The sequence below is a fragment of the Schistocerca cancellata genome, chromosome 2, assembly GCF_023864275.1.
Source record: "Schistocerca cancellata isolate TAMUIC-IGC-003103 chromosome 2, iqSchCanc2.1, whole genome shotgun sequence".
Classification (NCBI taxonomy): domain Eukaryota; kingdom Metazoa; phylum Arthropoda; class Insecta; order Orthoptera; family Acrididae; genus Schistocerca; species Schistocerca cancellata.
Genome location: NC_064627.1, coordinates 348,958,414 through 348,968,562, shown reverse-complemented (window position 1 = coordinate 348,968,562; position 10,149 = coordinate 348,958,414).

Sequence of the window (10,149 nt, the reverse complement as noted above, 5' to 3'; positions counted from 1 at the left end):
TGCCGTTTTTTCAATATGTCCAGGTACATGATTCCCATTACAATTCTTCCCACAAAGAAAAATTGTCCATAAACTTGTATGGGATACGGTACAGAACACGTTGATCTTCGCTAGGTCTCTCTCGTGCTGCAATGGTGAATGTGGATTTTCCAAACCCCACATGTGAACATTGTGTCGTTGACTTTTCCACTAAGGTGGTACGTCGCTTCATCGCTAGAAATTACACGCTGTAGAAATGTGTCATCCTCCATCTTTGCTAGTACATAACCACAAAATGCGAGACGCTTCTCTTTATCATTGCTTTTGAGAGCATGCACAGGTTGTAATCGGTAGGGCTTGTGCAGCAAACGCTGTCACTGAACTTTCCATGCAGTTGGCTGAGGTATTCGAAGTTCTCGACTGGCTCTATTAGTAGACTTATTGGGACTGCGTCCAAAACTTTCTTGAACATCATCTTCTGAAAGAAGTGGTCGGCCTGTGCTTTTTCCTTTGCACACACTCCCAGTCTGTTTAAGATGCTTAAACCAACGGCTAATGCTTTTGCGAGTTGGTGGTTGAATACCGAATTTGGTACGAAATGCCCGCTGCAATTTGCCACTCACTTTTCGTGAACACAAGAATGCAGAAAACCTCGTGCTCCACAGTCGCCATCTCACTCATAACTGACAGTGAAACGGAATGATGGCCCTATTGCCGCGCGAACTCTACCGGCCGCCTTTGAAACCATCACCGCCAGCCCATTGCAACCCTCCAAAAACTTTGAAAGTTTCTCTTTTCTTTGTTATCAAGCTTGTTCATTTTGGATTTGTACTTGAATACATAAGAACTTTTCAAAATGAGCCCATCATTTAGAATAACCCTTTATTAATAGGATAGCAAACTATCACTGAAATGCAGGGGAGTAGCCTCCTGCCGATCTACATGTGGATATGTGCTGGTAGTAACGTAAGGATGGGTAACAATATTAGAACCGTCTCACTGTCCCACTGTCACTATTTTTTCCCTTTATTGTTATTACATACCCCATGCCCCACATATGCATGGGGGTGGGCTGTCAGCGGTAAAGGCAACCTGCTCTTCAGCCAATTGACAATGAGAAGTTAAATGGGACAGTGAACAAGAAACAGATGGTGGAGATAGTTACACTGAATCTAAGACTATTTATGGGTGAAAAATAAAATGGAAGTACTTTTTAGATATACAGTAGATACCTTCTGGCTCTGGTAGTTAAAAAATAGTAATAAGAAAAGGTAAAATGAAACACAATAAAACACACATTTAAAAAATGTTTTCAAAACTCTGATATTTAAAAGACACATTCCTGTCACTAGAAATTGGAAGGATAGGTTGAAGGGGAAAAGGTTGGTTGGTTAAGAGGGTAGGGATTTTGAGGTATAAAGATGGAGAACTGGTGCTTAGCAGTCATGGTGTAGGAGTGCCTGTTAGGACAAAAGAAGGGGTGGTGTAGAGAGGGGAATTGGTGACATTGTTGTAGGAAAAGGGTGGTGTGGAAAGAAAAGCAGAAGGAAAAAAGGATGACAAGGATGAATGGGCAGTAGAGGGAGAGGAAACCCTGATAAGGCGGATTGGCCAGGGTGCTACTATAGCTCAAGGTATGGGTAAACAATGGAATGTTCATGACCTGGGAGAGGAAGACGCTTGAAGTTTCTTTGGGGGAGCATGTGGAGGGTGTGTAAGTGGAGGGTTGTTGGAAAGTGTTAGTAAAGACGCAGCAGCATAGGTAGACAGGAAAGTAGAGGGGAAATGATAGGATTATTGGAGTCGAGCTTGCAGACAGTGTAGAATATTCAGAGATGTTCAATGTGGGTGAGAAGAGGCAGGAATGGGATGAGTGGGGGAAGGTAAACAGATTTTGTAAGCGAGACAGAGCAAACAGCATTCGGGGATCTGGAGGGACTTATAAGACTTGAGAGGGGCGGATACCCAAGCAATGATTGCATAGCAAAGTATGAGATAGATTAGGCATTTGTATATGTGTGAAGGACAGTGGAGGGGTGTGGTCTCCATGTTCAGCTGGCTAGTGCTTTTAGCAGTTTTAGTCTATTGGGGCTTTCTGGTGGATGGTTAGTAGGCGGAATTTCCAATTTAGTTGCCTGTTGGAGGTTAGTCCAAGGTTTTTTAACGTGTTAGTTAGAGGGATGAGACAGTCATTAAAAGGTGAGGTAGAAGCTGTGGAGACAGGAGGTGTGGGTAGTGCATCCTACAATTACTGCCTGGGTTTTGGAGGGGCCACTGGTGACACCTGGCGGTAAAGTGAATGAAATGGATTTGGAGGGATCGTTGGAATGTCTGGAGCATAGTATAGAGGGCGAGGAAAATGGTGTCATCGGAATACGAACTGCCCTAATATGGATGGCAGTCTTCAACACTGTTGTGATGTAAACGTTGCCCCTCTGCATCAACACACGAATACCAGTATTCTCAGGGTGGATGATGATGATGATGATTATGTGTTTAAGGGACTAAACAACTGGGTCATCAGTCCCTCCTTATCATGAGAGAAACATGTCAAAAGGTAGAAAGTGAACTCAATGGGGTCTAGGCTGCTCAAATTATATAAGCAAGTCAAAGAGTTTAAAAGGACGTGACAGTAGATGTACCACAATAGGTAAAAGAAAAGAGAAAAAACAGGCAGCATAGTGTACAAGGGGAAGGGTGCGGGGGGGGGGCGGGGGTGCTGAAAGCACAACATGATGAGAGGGTAAGAAAGAAATCTGCGATTACTTGGTGGATACCCGTCACAGGGGAGGCCTGTCACCCCCACAACCGCCCCTAACACTGGAAGTGGAAGAGTATTAAAGGCTAGAGTAAAATCCACTCTCCCTCATGAAATGCAACGCTTTAGTAGTGGCTGTCACGTCATCCACAAGCACCTGAGGTAGTGAAGTAGGAAAACCGAGGGCGTGCCTTAGATGTGCCAGCAGGGCGCACTCAACAAGAACATGCGCTATCGTCAGCAAAGTACCACAGCCGCACTGACGAGAATCCTACCGACGCAGAAGGAAATTGTGGGTGAGTCTCGCGTGGCCAATGCGAAGTCGCCACAACACAATGGCATCTTTCCAAGAGGCTTGGAAACATGTATGCCACATCTTACAGACTCTTTAATGGCACTTAACTTTTTTTTATGGCCGTAGTAGCCTGCCATTCCAATTCTCAGAGCCTCGAAATATTGCGTCGGGGTTGTAATCTTAAGTCTGGGCCCGGTATCCCTACGTCAAGTTGATCTCCTGTAGTTGCCTCTTTAGCTAGATGGTCAGCGAGTTCATTTCCTGGAATGGCTATGTGCCTCGGTGTCCAGATGAAGCCCATCAGTCGGCCGCTGTGACAGAGCGGTTCTGGGCGCTTCAGTCCGAAACTGCACTGCTGTTACGGTTGCAGGTTCGAATCCTGCCTCGGGCATGGGTGTGTGTGATGTCCTTAGGTTAGTTAGGTTTAAGTAGTTATAAGTCTAGGGAACTGATTACCTCAGATGTTAAGTCCCATAGTGCTTAGAGCCATTTGAACCATTTTTGAAGATCCATTATCTTTACAGAACTGTAGAGGTCAGCCAGCAGGTCCTGGATGTTTACGACCAAAAGATTTTTGGGGTAACATAGGGTTATGCCTTTTAAGCAACTAATGGAATCACTATAGACCAGAAAGTTCGTCGTGGCTTGAGATCTAACATACTGCAAAGCCTGAGAGATGGCAACCAGCTGTATAGTGTATACACTTTAACCCACGTTGTCGTTGACTTTCGATCCATGTGTATAGATGCATATGGAATTATAATAATCGTGGAGGATTGAAAGAAACAGATGTCGGGGAAGGGCATGACCAGCATCCTTCTTGAGGCCACAAAAGAGGTCCATCTGTATCACAAAACATGGTACAGCCCACGTGGGGTGTCGAGACGGAGTTCTAGAAACATAGAATAACGGAGGCTATTGGAGGTCCTTCAGTAGAAAATCGAGTCGTACGCCAGCTGGTCTTCCCAGTTTTGGGCAAAGCGCAAACAGTCTGAACTGCTGGTTGTGAAACAGTGTTGAGTGGCACGGGTGAGTAGGCATCTGACAGACTATGACTGTATAACTTGCCAGAAGCTGCTGTCATCTAACTCACAGCAGTGGGACACTGTATTCTGTCAGATGGCTGTCAACAGGCGTCGTACGGAAGGCCCGTGTTGCCAACCACACGCCAGTGTGGTGAACAGGGTCCAGCAGGCTCGATATGGACGGTGCTGCCGATCCATAGGTAATACATCCATAATCCAAGCGGGATGAAATCAGCACTTTGTAAAATCTCAGAAGAACTTTGCAGTCCGCAACCCATGAGAAGTCACAAAGAAAACATGGATCATTCAACTTCTTCAAGCAAGTTGCTTTGACCTGACGGACATGTGGCAGCCAAGTTAGCATGTGGTCAAATAAAATTCCTAAGAATTGGAGTGTCAACGATTTCAAGTAACTGATCACCACAATAAATTTCTGGCCGTGGTTGCACAATCTGGAATCGACAAAAATGCATGTGATTTTGCACGGGTAAATTGATATCCGTGGTTCAGGGCCCAGTCATGGTCTCTCCAGACTGCCCCCTGAAGCTGGCGATCAGTGGTTCGCAGTGATGCGGAGGCACTGTACAGGCATAGATCATCCATGTACAGTGATGGAGAGACTGTTGCCCAACTGCATTTACGATACCACTGACGGCAATAGCAAACAGCGTTACGCTCAGAACCTTTCCATGAGGGACTCCAGTTTCCCGCACATAGTGGTTACTGAGAGTCTACTTTTCATTGTGGAGATTGATGAGGGTATCATCAGAAAAGAGTGTTGTGTCTCATTGCTGCCTAATTCACAAAGAATGATCTTGTTTCTATATGCCACATGGTTTAGTAGTTTAGAAGAGGAACCTTGAGTGGTCTTCCGGCACTTCATCCCTGTTCTTGGAGCCTATTTCGTACTTTTTTGACACCTGCACTCCTGCAGCTATTTGGAACTGCCGCCATAGACGTGTAGCATTGTGTTAAGGGTTTCTGCTTGCTATTATTCGCCTGACATCGGTCCAGTAAACGCGCTGCTTTTCTCCCGCGGCCACTTCCGTTGACGTTAATCGTGAAAAACAAAAATTCATACACAACGAGGAAAGAAATCAATAAACTTAACTCGAAAACTTCACAAGAATATTGAGAGAATTCTAAAAAGAGACACAAGGAAAACTACCCTAAAATGAAAATCAGCTAAACACTGGAAATATACTCAATGAAATTTAATAACCGAGGAAATTTAAAAGGAGAAACTGAAACGTAAAATAATGTAAGACTTCTTAAAAATTTTTGCATTTTGTATGTATATACAAAACTGAATAAAGTTTGTTAAAAAAAAGACCCGGGTTCTAACCCTGAAACTGCTTAAATTTTGAACAAAAATAATCAGTAATGGCAGCAGAAGACTCACCTTCATTCCGCCAACGGCATTGTAAAAGATGGCGGAGGAGTTGACAGAGGTTCAGGGCACTCTCTTGCCCTGCGGTGAGAAATTGCCCCAGAAAGGCGGAAGAATAAGCAATGGTCAAAGGCATGAGGATGTAGACGGCAATGGAAACCACTGCATTGAAAACACGTACTGTGCATTTACAGGACATGTGGCCTGTAACTGAAAAACTGTCGCGAACATCTCTTCAGTCCAGAATAGCCGCCCACTCGGATATCCAGGAGCAGATTGCCGTGGGGCAACGAAAGAATAACGTTCTACAAGTCGGATCGTGGAATGTCATAAGTTGATCGTGGTGTGGAAGCTATAAAATGTGAAAATGGAAATACTAAGGCTAAATCTAGATATAGTGGGGATCAGTGAAGCAAAATGGAAAGAAGACAAGGACTTTTTGTCAGATGAGTATAGGGTAATATCAACAGCAGCAGAAAATTGTATAACGAGAGTAGAATTCGTTACGAATAGGAAGGTAGGGCAGAAAGGAAGCTACTGTGAACCATTCAATGAGAGGGTCGTTCTCATTAGAATAGACATCAAACCAACACCGACTAAAATAGTTTAGTTATACATGCCGATGTCGCAAGCAGAAGATGAGATACGGTAAGTATATGAGAATATTGAAAGGTAATACAGTACGTAAAGAGAGATGAAAACCTAAAAACCAAGGGGGGGGGGGGGGGGAGTACTGGAATACCATCAGAGGGAAAGAAGTAGAAGAGGTAGAAGAAAATGTTACCGGTGAATATGGACTTGCTAGTAGGAATGATAGAGGAGAAAGAGTAACTGAGTTTTCCAATAAATTTAAGCTAGTAACAGCGGATACTCTGTTCAAGGTTCACAGGAGGAGGAAATGTACTTGTAAAAGGCTGGAAGATAGGCGAAATTTACAGTTACATTACCTCATAGTCAGGCAGATATTTCGAAATCAGATACTGGATTGTAAGGCTCAGCCAGGAACAAATATTGTCTCAGATCACAATTCAGTAATGATGAAGACCGGGCTGAAGTTCAAGAGACCAGTCAGAAAGAACCAATGTGCAAAAAAGTGGCATAAGGTAATACTGAGGAATGACGAGATACCCTTGAAGTTCTCTGAAGCTATGGACAGTGCGATAATGGATAGCTAAGTAGGTAGTTCATTTGAAGAGGAATGGGCATATCTAAAAAGAGCAATTACGGAAGCTGGAAAGAAAAACGTAGGTAGAAGGAAGGTAACGGCGAAGAAACCATGGGTAACAGAAGAAATAAATCACTCGATCGAGGAAGGAATGGAGTACAAAAATGTTCAGGGAAATCTGGAATACAATAATACGAGAGTGGTTTGAAAAGTTCTCGGAACGGAATAGAAAAAAGTACTTACATCACTGAAACTTCTTTTGTTTTCCTATGTAGTCTCCTTGAAAATTACTGCACTTGGTCCAACTATGTTCCACTGCCTTGACCCCATCTCGAAAATGAGTTTTCTCTAGGCCAGTAAAATAGTTGTCAACTCCGGCTATCAATTCTTCGTTTGGAGTGAACCTTCGTCCACCAAGAAACATTTTCAGTTTTGGGAAGAGATGGAAGTCTGACGGAGACATATCAGGTGAAAAAGGCAGGTGTGGCAACAATTCATACCTTAGTTTGTTTAATCTTGTCATGGCGACGGCACATGTATGCGGGCGCGCGTCACCTATCTTGCAGATAATTTTTTCATTTCTAATTCTACAGTTAAAATGTGATATACCCTTTCAGATGACATCTGGCAAGCGTGAGCAATTGCATGCACTTTCAATCGGCGATCCTCCATGACCATTTTGTGCACTTCTGCAATGATTTCTGGAGTATTGACACATCTTGGCCGACCACTGCACGGACCATCATCTAAGCTCTGCCGACCAAATTTAAATTCATTTGTCCACCTGGTAACAGTTGAATATGAAGGAGCAGAGCCCCCAGTGTATTCTGGAAATCGGCACGAATGTCCTTTGCTTTCATACCTTTCTTTATGAAGTACTTAATCACTGCACGAATCTCGCTTTTTCGCATCTTCGCAAATCACTACGCGGGAACAACCGAGCCACGTCACCGCCACAGCTCTCTTCCAAGAGCAGTGACGTGGTACGTGTTTACAGGCAACAGTCCAATGAATATCACGTGAACAATTCGTTACGCTAGCGTTGACCTCTCGTGGTGATTCAGAGAATTTTTCAAACCACTCTCGTACAAGTCACTTACGAACGAAATAAACAGAAGTGCAAGGAAGCTAAAGCGAAATAGGAAAAGGAATGATTGTTGGAAGGACTACATGTAGAAAAGTCAAAACAAAAGGGCTGTAACGTTAAAAGTGCAACTGGAATTCCACTGTTAAAAACAGAAGAGTGAGCGGATAGATGGAAAGAGTACACTGAACCGCCTCTATGAGGAGGAGGACTTGTCCAATGACGTGATAGAAATTCAAATGGCTCTGAGCACTATGGGACTTAACATCTATGGTCATCAGTCCCCTAGAACTTAGAACTACTTAAACCTAACTAACCTAAGGACAGCACACAACACCCAGCCATCACGAGGCAGAGAAAATCCCTGACCCCGCCGGGAATCGAACCCGGGAACCCGGGCGTGGGAAGCGAGAACGCTACCGCACGACCACGAGATGCGGTCCTAAGACGTGATAGAAACAGGAGTCGGTAGGGAAGAGATAGGGGATTCAGTATTAGAATCAGAATTTTAAAAAGTTTTAGAAAATTTGAGATAAAATAAGGCAGAAGGGATGGCTAACATTCCATCGAAATTTCTAAAATTTTTGGCGGAAGTGGCAACAAAACGACTATTCACGTTGGTTAGTAAAATTTATGAGACTGGTGATGGACCTTCTGACTTCCGGAAAAACATCATTAACAAAATTCCAAAGATTTCGAGAACCAACAAACATGAGAATTATCGCACAGTCAGCTTAACAGCCTAAGGATCCAAATTGCTGACAAGAATAATATACAGAAGCACAGAAAAGAAAACTATGTGTTAGATGGCGATTAGTCTGGCTTTAGAAAAGGTAAAGGCACCAGAGAGGCCATTCTGACGTTGTGGTTGATAATAGGACCAAGACTGAAAAAAAAATAGACACATTCATAGGATTCGTCGACATGGAAAAAGGGTTTGGTAGTATGATCGAAATACTGAGAAAAATAGGGGAAGCTATAAGGAAAGAGGGGTAATATTCAGTATGTACTCGTATAAGAACCAAGAGGGAACAATAAGACTGGAAGACCAAGAACGAAGTGCTCAGATTAAGAAGGGTGTAAGACAGGGATGTTGTCTTTTCGAACCTACTGTTCAAACTACACATCGAAGAACCAATGACGTAACTAAAAGAAATAGTAAAGAGGGGGATGAAAATCCAAGGTGAAAGGATATCGATGATAAGATCTGATTATAGCACTGCAATTCTCAGTGAAAGTGAAGAAATATTAGACGATCTGCTGAATGTAGTGAAAAGCCTAAAGCGTACAGAATAACGATTGAGAGTAAATCTAAGAGAGACGAAACTAATAAGAAGTATCAGAAATGATAATAGCGAGAAACATAACCTTAGAATTGGTGTTCGCGAAGTAGCTGAGGTTAAGGAATTCTGATACCTAGGCAGCAAAGTAAACCCACGACGGACGGAGGAAGGAGGACATAAAAAGCAGACTAGTACTGGCAAAAAGGGCATTCCTGGCCAAGAGAAGTTTACTAGTGTCAAACATAGGTCTTAACTTGGGGAAGAAATTTTTGAGAAAGTACGTTTGAAGCATAGCATAGTATGGTAGTGAGACATGGGCCGCAGGAAAACCGGAACAGAAGGGAGAAGTCAAAGTGAGATGTGGTGTTACGTAAGAATGTTGAAAATTAGGTGGACTGATACGTTGAGAATTGAGGTGGTGTCCCACAGAATCGGCGAGGAAAAGAATGTAAGGTAAACAGTGGCAAGAAGAAGAGACAGGACGGTAGGACAACTGTTAGGAGAACAGGGAATAACTTCCATGGCACTAGAGGGAACTGCAGAGGGCAAAAATTGTTGAGGGAAGACAGAGACTGGAATACATCCAGCAAATAATTGAGGACGAAGTTTGCAAGTGCTGCTCTGAGATGAAGAGGCTGTCACAGGAGAGGAGTTCGTGGTGGGCCGCAACAAACCAGTCAGAAGACTGATGACTGAAAAAAAAATAGAAGTCTATAAAACATTACTTCGCATATGCTTTTTCATGAAACGTTGCATTGTCATGCTGATATAAACGATCATCACTGAACTATGCAGTATACAGTACTCACCTGTAAAATATGTTCAAAACTTTCAGCAAAAATATAGCAGTGTACTTATTATTTATTGATCGTATGGCGACAATGGCAAATATTAAGGAACACATACAGTTTACAATTGTACATTCCATGGTGATCTTTTGTACTGCTTCGTATGCTGTCAGGTGATAGTCCTTTATCTGCGTACTGCTTCACGTTTTTCTGCAATCCATCGAATAACCAAAAAATTGTCACACGAGAACATATAAGCGAGTTTGCATTGTTCTGTATATTTTTCCCCGCTGTGCTCTAAAAAGATTGTATTTTTGGCTCCTTACGATCTGCGATCGGCTCCTGTGTGTTCTGTATTACGTAAATTTGCTTTAATTCGTAT